Here is an 11,672-nt window from a genome sequence, read left to right as displayed (position 1 = left end):
GATATAAGTTCAGAAGCAGGAGAAGTTATACAGAGACTATTCAGTCCCACGACAGGCGGGATGACCCGACGGGCAGCGTGGGCGGTGTGGACTCGCCACCCATGGCTGCGCTGATGAGAACTACAACATCCTAAGAACTAACCTTAGAGAGCTAGTAACAGTGCACTGTTTTCAAAGGGTGGCACACATTTCATTATATTAACATTTAAGAGCCGAAGATAAATAAATAAAAAACAGCATCTACCCAATCAGCGAATATGGTGATAAGCGAAAAGGCACTTAAACAACTGCGTAGCACTCTTGATTATAGAAATGAGAAAACCAATAAGGCTTACGTGCCCACAAAATTAACTGTCAAACAGTTACGTCTACTAATTGTGCTGCAGGAACAGTCACTACACGCTGTTTTGAAATGGAAGAAAATTCAACCTCGCCGACACTAACATGTTTTGCGGTAAGACACTAGCCATAAGTAACGAATCGGGCAGCTTTTATTAATGTAAAGTCCACTATTTCGAATAGGTAAGCAACCGAATCTCAGGTGTAAAACTGTTCACCAGGCTACCTGTAACAGCTGTAGTGGAAAAGTGCATTCTTATTTTAGCAGAGTTTACCATCGAAAATCTCAGGGCGGGTCAAAAACAACCGCACCAAATTTTCTACGAATATTTACGTAAAACGATTACATTGAAAAGGTACTCTGATTAAATTAGATTAATCCCACTACAATGTCCTGCAAATGCTTAATTAAAATGAATACAGTGAATTGGGACTCTAAGTTAGACTTCACTGTATTTGAAAGGAATAACAACTCATAGTTCAGCATCAACATGGTCCACGGTAAACCACTCTAAATGTAACCAATTTAAACAGGCAATTCTGATTAACGTAACTCTACCAGCTGTGTAACAGAGACCATGCAACTTCCAACGCTTCACAAACAGTTGTGACTAACATCTGCAATGAAACAGAGTTACTTCCGTTACGGTAAGCTTCAGTTCTCTCGGAGCGGCCACCAATAAACAATAAACATACCAGACCTTGCGGGAAGGAGAAACTATTCGCAGCAATATGCCTTAAACAAACAAGGTGCAAAAGTCACAAAAGGAGTTTCAGCAAAATATTTGATGAATCGGTAGCGAAGTGGCACGCAAAGTCTCCACACGCACGGCACAGACAAGTTTCCAGAGTCCCTTATCCACCACAGCCAACCCAAAACACCGTTTTCGCGGGATGAGGTCTGTGTTCCACAAAAGCTGTTTACTGTCGGCTCCAGACAGTGGAGATAAACCGGCCTCACGCCCCGCAAGTGCTCCTTCCAAATCGGCCCCCTAATTCTGTCAGTCTTCGTGTCTGTTAAAGCTCCTTGCGCGGAAAACCACCGAAGAACGTGCCCCGCTACAGCAATCCAGCTATCGATTCACTGAGGCGAGCCGGCACGGCTCTGGTGTGTCTGCTCGCCGCGTTCAGCTCTGTCTCTGAAAGGACCTCCAGACGTACGTACCTCCTTTTTGTTCTGTACAAGTATCGCATGTTATGACTCTTGCGTTTCGTTTTGGAAATTTTTAGTCTTGAATTCCTTTGAAGTAACATAGTTCACACCCATCTATTTGTTGTTTTCATTTCTGTGTGAGATCTGTACGGTATCTCGTCTGCTCTCACTATTCACCACATTTACTTGCGACGGTAATATGGTCTTACCACATATGTCCCATTCTGTAACCTGTGTATAGTATGACAGTTGCCAAGACAACAGAAGGACAATAGACTCGTCAATGACCGGACAAAATTCATAATTTGGTGGAAAAAGAAATCAGGGCACGAAGGAGATGTGAACACAGATCGTCCACTTTGTAGTCCAACACAGTGACGACAAAACCACGACGCCGTGCTTTTGGCAATTCGCTCGATGTTGCTACATCTTTGGCTTGGACCTTTCACTGTCTCTCTTTTCACATTTCAGTACATCTTCTTCCTGTTTTCATGCTTGATCCGTGTTCAGTGTTTGACGAGCAATCCACTGGGCGATTTTACCACAAAATCTGAGAGGGGGGGGGGGGGGGGGGGGGTGCGACGGGGCGTTTCCTTCTAAGCTTGAAAATGATGGGAACGGTGCAAAAATTCCTTTCACATGGTTTAAAGATGCACATATCACAATTTATTAGGTCAAATTCGACCGAAACTGACTCGAACTGAATGGTCTTTTACTATTGACGGGTGTCGCACACCCGTTAAGGTAAGCTTCAGTTCTCTCGGAGCGACCACCAATAAACAATAAACACAGCAGACCAATACGCTGTATTGGACCGACAGAAATTCTACAGACGTGGTACAAATTTTCTTACGTTGCAACGGAAACGAAAGGAGGTGAATTTGTTGACATCCATGCAGAATAGGGACGTGTCACAGCTCAAGTGGACACCTGAGGGCTTCGCGCAACTTGTCCCTGGAAATCTCCCAAGACTGCCAATCATGTCCTGAGGAAAGCCTTTGTGCCGCAACTTGGCAGTAAACGCGTGTTGTCCTGGAGATCGCTTCCTTACGTGGGAACCTTCTTCTGACTGTCTGTACTGCCCACTTTTATTTATGAAATAAATATAACTGAAATGATACACAATCGTGAATATGATATGTATCACTCTAGTGAAGTTTCCTGTGAAATGAAATGTCGTGTGACGACGGCCTCCCGTCGGGTAGACCGTTCGCCTGGTGCAAGTCTTTCGATTTGACGGCACTTCGGCGACTTGCTTGTCGATGGGGATGAAATTATGATGATAAGGACAACACAACACCCAGTCCCTGAGCGGAGAAAATCTCCGACCCAGCCGGGAATCGAACCCGGGCCCTTTGGATTGACATTCCGTGGCGCTGACCACTCAGCTACCGGGGGCGGACAGTTGCCTATGAAAATGACTATTTCGGTGCATCACATTCTAAATTTACACTTTATATGCAGGTTGTAGTAAATATCTGCATAAAACCAGTATGTCTTGAAAAAAAGTAAACATGTGGACTATTCAGGCATTTTTTAACTTTATTAAACCGTTTTACATTACTAAAGCAATCCACCGTGAAAAAATGAATTTAGTTTTATTTTTGTAGGTGAGTTTTCGTATCGTTGCTTTGAAACTCTTATGGATTTAGCAATGATAGAAGACCTTAGAAAGTGCTTCATGTTGCCAACTGATAATCTGTAATTCTACTAAAAGGTAAAAAAAAAATTCTTGGAAAGTTTTCTTCTGAACAAAAGGAACTCTTACTGTGTCGTCCTGGCTTAGGTTCCCCGATGAATGCACAATTTATCAAAGCCACTTTACTGACAAAATTTGAATCTCTGCAGTGGTAATGCTGTAATCCGTCGAGCTGAAAACATACTAACGAACAATAAATCGTAAACCATTACCGATCTTGAAAGCCGCCGTCTGACTGACGTCACAGAAAACGTATCGAGATAAACAGGTGAAACAGGAAAACAACGTATGACAGTAAAAGGGCTGTAGAACTTCTATACATATGGACTCTCAAGGTATCGGATCCTACCCAGGCTCAACATCCAGGGACTCTCCGTTTTGTATCACTCGCTGTAAAAACCTGCCCCGCTTCTGTTGCCTCAGCGTAGTTTTCTTGTGAGTTGTTGAAATATAAAAGTGGGCTTTAAATGTTAAGTGCAATGCAGAAAGAATTTCATTCCTTCGACTTCGCTATTTCTAGAAGCAGTTGTTTTCCTATGAAGAAGCATATGACAGAAATATGGGTAAGAGCAGTAGATAAAAACCCTGGGAAAAAAGGACATCAGATCATTTTAAGAGAGGCGGTGAATACTAGCCGATTCTAGTGAATCAAGACCTAAGAAATGTAGGGCTTACGATGTTGATTAACGTGGAAATAACTAACACAAGGAAAATTAAGGTAAGAACTACTAGGAAAAGCGTCCATGATGAGCAGTTATTAAAGAGGAAATGGGGAACCGTAGTGTAGGTAATGTTGAGAGTTTGAGCGAGTCTGCAGGTCAGGTATAAACTTCGCGTGTGGTATCTGAGGCAGACGATATGCGAATGATGACTTAATATTACGCGGCACGTGGATGAACTCTTGGGAATGGTGCGAAAGTTCAGCTGTGGCAGACTGAACAACCGTGAAATGATCTTCCCACGCTGCCAGCAACGTCGAATGTTCCACTTGCTGATGGAAATACCGTACGGCAAAGAGACGGCACACCTGTGTCTCTGGGGGAAACGACCGAGCTAAGTGCAGTCACATTCATCACTTAGGCTTTATTTGCGTGGTCTCTCGAGAGTATTCCCTGAGAGCATCTTTATTTTCAGCAGTTACCTCCCCTGGATTGCTATCGAGTATAGTCGTTGTCACAGGCGCGTGCTAGTGCGGTAGCGCTAGATCCAGAGACAGATGGTTGAAGTACAGAATGTGGGAGACATTTTTCTTCACCGCGATGCGGCTAATAAGGGAACGAGTATTTGCGGCAGGCCATTCGTGACCGCAATATTGCCCGCCGATGCCAGTACCTTAAACTGTGCACGTCTTCCCAGTGTGTTGTCGACTAATACCAAATGACACCGTTCATTGTATTTCTTCCTTCGAGTGCGGAAGTTCTGCTCGGTTCGTATTCAGAAAAAAATGGTTCAAATGGCTTCTGAGGTCATCAGTCCCCTAGAACTTAGAACTACTTAAACCTAACTAACCTAAGGACATCACACACATCCATGCCCGAGGTAGGATTCGAACCTGCGACCGTAGCGATTGAGCAGTTCGAGACTGTAGCGCCTAGAACCCCTCGGCCACTCCGGCCAGCTCGCATTCAGAAGAATGTGATTTTAGATACCAGTGCGGAAATCAAGACTAAAGTTTTTCGTTGTTTCCATAAGCCACCCCAGTGACTGGCTAGTTCCCACTTCGATCATTTGTCTCCAAAGATTCTAGTGTTCCGTCTTTAATGCTCTCGAGGCCGACGAAAATTTATAATGTAACTTTATTTCTTTTTAGTTCGATTGCTAGAGAAGAGTCGTCTAGATGCCGGTATCAGAATTCACCCTTGTCTCGGTGATCAAAAACACAGAGCCAACGTAACAACATGCATGGACTCAATGGACTCATTAGAGTCCTCTACACTGAGTAGATATGTTAAAGAATTCGTTTTCCTGGATCAAGTTATTCTGTTGAAGCAAATATTTTATTTCAATAGAAATTAAATCAGCACATAATTTTTGTGATGGTTGTAGATCATTTGTTTTGTGAGTGTACCAGAAGACATGAACTGTAACTTTGGAACAGTAACATTGGCAGCTGGCATTATAACCCGAAAAGTAGATCGCGTAAAATGAAATAAAAAATGTGACGCACAAAACAGAGACAGAGAGAGGGAGACAGGGAGAGAGAGAGATGTTTAGGTTCTGTAAACTATGAATGACACTAGCAATATTTCTACCTCATTTCTTGCATTGCTGTTGAAACAGTTATTCTGATGTTTTCGCATTGTCCATTTGGGGAACTATGAACGAAGATAAGTAAAAGTTTGCAACGAACAGCAGCCTATCAGTGACGCCACAATTGACTTCCTGGTGGTCACAATGCGAACAGCAGTTTCGTTATACGAAAATTTTTGAGCCATCGGGGGGCATATTGGAGTGAACAGGAGAAGAATTCATTTCACTTGTTGACATAGTTATGTTCTCTTCGAGGTGCTCTTGTCCAGTCTTTCGGAAATAACACAAGGCATCACCCTGTGTGACTATTGTTGCAATATCTTCTGTACGTGGACAAAGAACACATTGTTCACACACCACTTTTAGTGAAACAGAATATGCACGGTAAGATAACATGGGAGCGAAAGGTAGCATGGGGAAAAACTTATAAGGAATCATCAAGACGTGGCCAAAGGACACTGGAAGGTCTCTTCCCTTCGAAGATGTGTCGTATATGACGCAGCAATTCTGTGGCTATGTACGTCATATGGTGCGAGTGTACATACACTATCTGGACAGTCTGTTACAGACTCATATGTGGTGAACATAGCAGCATATAGTGAGTTAACCGACTCTGAAAATTACATGGCAGTCAGCGCAAGGCACGTGGGCCTTAGGACATTAGAGATTATACGAGTAGCGGGGTTTCTGAGGTTGATAGTGTCTGTGGCGAATCTACAATATACTCCTGGGGAGACAATGCCTCCACAGGAGTAAACCGCCGCGCAGAACCATCACAAGTGTTTGACAAAGAGGAAGTGTAGGGGTAAGGGGGTCGGATACAGTAAGCAGGTAAAGATTAGTGTAGGTGGTAGTAGGAGATGAAGAGGCTTGCACAGGTAAGACTAGCGTTGAGAGCTGCTCAATCGTCTTCGGACTGTGGACCACAACAACAATACGTCTAAAGTGAAAGTTTCTGTGTTGTAAATAAATCGATACATTTACTTGGTTGACACAGATGCAGGATTTTTCCTCTCTTTCATTGTTCGTCAAGTGTTACTGTAGGATGTCTAACTCCGGAACAGAAAGGAGAATGCTTACTTACTTACTAGGCTGGCCACCCGCAGTCGGCCTTTGGCGTCGCTAATCAGCCCACTCCATCTTCCTCGGTCCATGTATTCTTCTCCGTCTAGCCCACATCCTCTCTGATCCCGTCACTCCACCTCATCCGTGGTCTTTCTCTCAGCCTGTTGCCTCTGATGTCTTCTTCCACCGCCTGCCTGGTAACTGGACCTCTCGGCACATTGCGTGCCCATACCACTTCAGTCTCCACTCTCTGTTGTCCAGCGATTTGTACCATTCTTGTAAATCACTGTTTCTCGTTTTTCTCCAGTCGTATTCATCTTTACGAACTTCCAACATGTTGGAATTACTGTAGGTCAGCAATATCCGTTGACCAGTACCATAAAAAACCGGGCAAAGTTGCAAATTTCACCTTGTTTATGCACTCTATGACTATAGAAAGAGATTTTTCACTCTGCAGCGGAGTGTGCGCTGGTATGAAACTTCCTGGCAGATTAAAACTGTGTGCCGGACCGAGACTCGAACTCGGGACCTTTGGCTTTCTAAGGCAAGTGCTCTACCAACTTTTTTTTCTTTATTAAAAAAATCATATAAGCACATAAGCACAAAAACAAAATAATGAAGTACTGGAGCTGTTTCAGCACGAATTGTATCCTACAATAGACTGAAGAACACATTTCAATATAGTGCCATATAGTGCCATTTGTAAGCTTACAAAACAGAACAAAAATATTAAAGTGACAATAACATCTTCAGTCAAGACAGAGAGATGGAACCAAAACGCAAAGATATTAAAGAGAATTACAATATATATATATATATATATATATATAAGTGACTGTCTTAACTAGAATTGCGGTTCTGTCAATTGATTCACAACCGTCCAAACTCTTCACAGAAAGTCATTGGGAGCATACAAACGAATAATAAAGACATGCACAGGCAACATAAATTAAGGAAAACGTCAAATCAAGTTAATAACACCATTGAGAAGTCGGGAGCAGTCCTACCAACTGAGCTACCCAGGTACGACTCACGCCGCGTCCTCACAGCTTTACTTCTGCCAGTACCTCGTCTCCTACCCGCAGGAGAGCTTCTGTAAAGTCTGGAAGGTAGGAGACGAGGTACTGGCAGACGTAAAGCTGTGAGGACGAGCGTACGTCGTACTTGGGTAGCTCAGTTGGTAGAGCACTTGGCCGCGAAAGCCAAAGGTCCCGAGTTCGAGTCTCGGCCCGGCAAACAGTTTTAATCTGCCAGGAAGTTTCATATCAGCGCACACTCCGCAGCAGAGTGAAAATCTCATTCTGGAAACATCCCCCAGGCTGTGGCTAAGCCATGTCTCCGCAAATTCCTTCCTTTCAGGAGTGCTAGTTCTGCAAGGTTCGCAGGAGAGCTTCTGTAAAGTTTGGAAAGTAGGAGACGAGGTACTGGCAGAAGTAATGCTGTGAGGAGGGGGCGTGAGTCGTGCTTGGGTATCTCAAATGGTAGAGCACTTGCCCGCGAAAGCCAAAAATCCCGAATTCGAGTCTCGGTTCGGCACACAGTTTTAATCTGCCAGGAAGTTTCATACTCTATGACTAGTTTCGGGCGGGGATCCATGCGCTGTAACTGTTCGTTCGCACTTCATAATAAATATATACTATTCACATGGTTTTTACATTTTTGGAATACCGTTTTGACTATCTGTTACAATGATTTGGAAATGGATCCCGACCCCTAGTCATGCAGTGAATAAAAATAGTGTAATTTGCAACTTCGGCTGGTTTCTCGTTGTACTGTCTCCGTCCTTCACTGGTCCAAAACTCTGTCTCGGAACAGCTTTCACAAATTCAGGAGTTTCCCTTCTATATTTTGTTTCATTGCCCAGGTCTCTGCACCGTATAGGACGACAGACTGAATTACTGTCCTTTAGATCCTAATCTTCGTGGATATCGATAGAAGCCAGGAATTCAGCAGCTTTCCGAGTGCAAATCTTGAGCGGCGCAGAGTGGCCGCGCGGTTTGAGGCACCATGTCACGAATTGCGCGGCCCCTCCCGCCGGAGGTTCGAGTCCTCCCTCGGGCATGGGTGTATGTGCTGTTCTTAGCATAAGTTAGTTTAAGTAGAGTGTAGGTCTAGGGACCGATGACCTCAGCAGTTTGGTCCCTTAGGAAATCACACACATTTGAACATTTTTGCAAATCTTGACCCATTTCCTGCTTGAATTCTTGCCGCTAATTACTGGTCTCAGTCATTCCTTTCATTGAGTACTGCCCCAAGGTATTTGAACTCTCTTACCCTTTGAAGACTTTTACCATCCACATCTAAAGATCTGTCATCGTTCTCCCTGTTCATTACGAGATATTTGGTCTTATCCTTATTCATCTGCAAGCATGCTCTCATTGCCTTTTCCATTAAAATTTATGCCATCTGAACCAGCTCCGATCATTCTGCGCCATTAAAACTGCATTATCCGCACAGGGCAACCAGCTGTATGCCTGTCCGCAGGCTTGTTACCTTTCTCATCTTTCCAGAACGACATTAAACAGAAAAGGTGGGGGCGGGGGGTTCAAAAATGGTTCAAATGGCTCTGAGCACTATGGGACTTAACATCTGAGGTCATCAGTCCCCTAGAACTTAGAACTACTTAAACCTAACCTAAGGACATCACACACATCCATGCCCGAGGCGGGATTCGAACCTGCAACCGTAGCGGTCGCGCGGTTCTAGACTGAAGCGCCCAGAACCGCTCGGCCACACCGGCCCGCGGGGCGGGGAGGGGGGAGGGGAAGTCTCCATGCCGCACCCCATCCATTTACTTTCCCTATATGTTATCTCTTTTATACAAGTTTTTGATAGTTCTCAGGGTCATTGGATCACGTCGTAAGCCCCACCACCATGACAAGGTAGGATACGGGTGGAGACAGGAGAATATCTAATACGAAATTAGATTTGTGAAGTGAGTGATTCTGTGTCAAAATGTTGACAACGACTCATGTTTCACAGGGGCCACTCGTATATCTGCAGAGATGGAAATATTTTCTCAACATAGAAACCAAACTCGATGGAAGGCTACTTGCTAAACAGGATGAACGTATGTAGACTACTGAAATTATATTCGGTACTTTCTTGGTAATAAATGTTGAGCCGTTTTCAGAAATCATTATGTATCCCTTGTCTATGCAGCCACTACCTGTAGCAGCAATACGACACACACTGTGGCTTTAGTAGCCATTTCGGTAAGCGAATGGTTAGTAGGTTCGTATTCGTATCTGAGAGTCTGGTGTGGAAGTAATGCTCGTCAACACTGTATATCTGAAATGGCGTTCCACCCCTTCGTAACAGTAATGCATTTGGTCATTTATGTCAGTGACGTCTTTCTGCCTAACCTAGTTTCAAGGTCCTCCGTTAGCAGATAGGAAAGTAGCTTTCGCTGTGAATGGCCTTGAGCGTTCGCCTTCTAACCTCGCTTAGCCAGCGACAGGCGGCGGCAGCGCCGGCTCATGTGTTTGGCGACCCTGGCGGGTTGCGGCAATGAGAGGGTCAGCGCTCGGCTATCGCGAACACGCGTCCCCAACAAAGCAAAGGACACTGGCTTTTATGCAGTCTTATCGTATTGGCCGACGCTGTCATGCGGGACACGTCATCACACCTGTTAAGTTTCGTCTTATCTTGCAAGGAGGGTTCCGCCTGTTCATGAAAAACAATAGTCCATAGATATCATTGCCTAGACGTGTTTCAGCACTTCTGTGGCACTGTCAATGACTTTTCGTAACACTTTTCTTTACACGGCTCTGTGAATAAAGCAAAAGGAAAGCTGCTAGAGAGAAGCCGAGTCCTTTAATCAAACGATGGGAAGGACAAGATGTAAATGCCGCGTCAAACAAAACTATTGGATAATGTCTTCAGGGGAACACGAGAAGATACAAAGAAAATTTGGCAAGGGAAACGACTGCACATAATAAGAGTACTAAGAAAACAAAACAGATTGACAGAAATCATATTTCGTCAGGTAACAGGAAGAAAAAATGGATTACAAAATTTATTTAGATGTCTGTATGGTTCAAGAAATGCATTAGGAACCTTGTAGGGTTGCCAGCTGTCCGGGTTTAGACAGGACGGTGCGGTTATTAAATAAAAATTGTGGTGTCCGGTCTAACGTCCCGACCGGACGTCAAAAGTCCAGTTTTTGGGCCCCCTTAAATTAGGCTAAATTCGTATTTAATTTTCTGAAATTTGTTTTTACAGAAGCCAAATGGCAGACACCATTATTGGAGAATATCAAGGAGGATTTCGTTACGTATTTTATTACACCACAATGTCCATTGTCGTCCCATTGTCGTCCAGTGTCGTCGAGTCATTTGAAGACCACTCCAATAAAAACGGAGTAGGAAAGGTAGACCAATAATAGCTTGTATTTTGAGAGGTGCATGTCGCTTCCAAGATGATAATAAATCAGAGATACACTATCAGTTTATGTCAATTTGATCTACTATCGACCAAATCTTCGTCCTAAGCCAGATCGTAGAAGAAAAGTGGGAGTTTGGCCAAGAACTACACATTCTGTTTGTCGACTTCAGAAGAGCATATGACTGCATTCATCGGGAAAGTATGCTGAGGCGTCTGGAAGAGTTCGTTTTTCCCAAGAAATTGGTAAGCCTCACGGAGGCCTGCCTGGTGGATACTACAGCAAAGGTAAAAATTTGAAATAAGATGACTGAAGCATTCAAAATAAGAACTGGGCTACGGCATGACGATGGAATATCATCTGTTCTTCAGTCTCTCACTAGATAAGGTAATGCGAGAGATGTCATCTAATGAACTCTGAGGAGTTCAGGCCGGAGATGTGAACATCAAGTACCTCGGATATGCCGACGATGTAGTGTTACTATCTGAGTCGCAAGAAGAATTAGGGAAAATGGCTGACATTCTGGAAACAACAGCGAGGAAAATTGGACTTCAAATCAATCACGACAAGACGGAATACATGGCTCTACACCGTAGACATAATGAAACTCAAGAACCACTTCCACCCTTACAGACAACTGAAGGTTCTTATTGTCAAGTCAGAGAGTTCAAATATCTGAGAGCAGTATTCAGAGATGAACCATCCAGTAAAATGTAAATACTGGCAAGACCACAGGCAGGTAATAGCTGTGACCACGGCCTTAATGCTCTCCTCAAAACCAG

The 11,672-nt window shown here is 43.9% G+C and overlaps 1 non-coding gene across 1 annotated transcript; it reads left to right on the top strand.

Moving 5' to 3' along the window:
* Positions 1 to 7,667: 7,667 nt before the first annotated feature.
* Trnas-cga lies at positions 7,668 to 7,742 on the top strand. The gene has a single exon. It is a non-coding gene; the product is annotated as a tRNA-Ser (tRNA).
* The last annotated feature ends 3,930 nt before the right edge of the window (positions 7,743 to 11,672 follow it).

The sequence above is a fragment of the Schistocerca piceifrons genome, chromosome 3 (assembly GCF_021461385.2).
Source record: "Schistocerca piceifrons isolate TAMUIC-IGC-003096 chromosome 3, iqSchPice1.1, whole genome shotgun sequence".
NCBI classification, from domain to species: domain Eukaryota; kingdom Metazoa; phylum Arthropoda; class Insecta; order Orthoptera; family Acrididae; genus Schistocerca; species Schistocerca piceifrons.
This window is presented reverse-complemented; position numbering and strand designations above follow the sequence as displayed.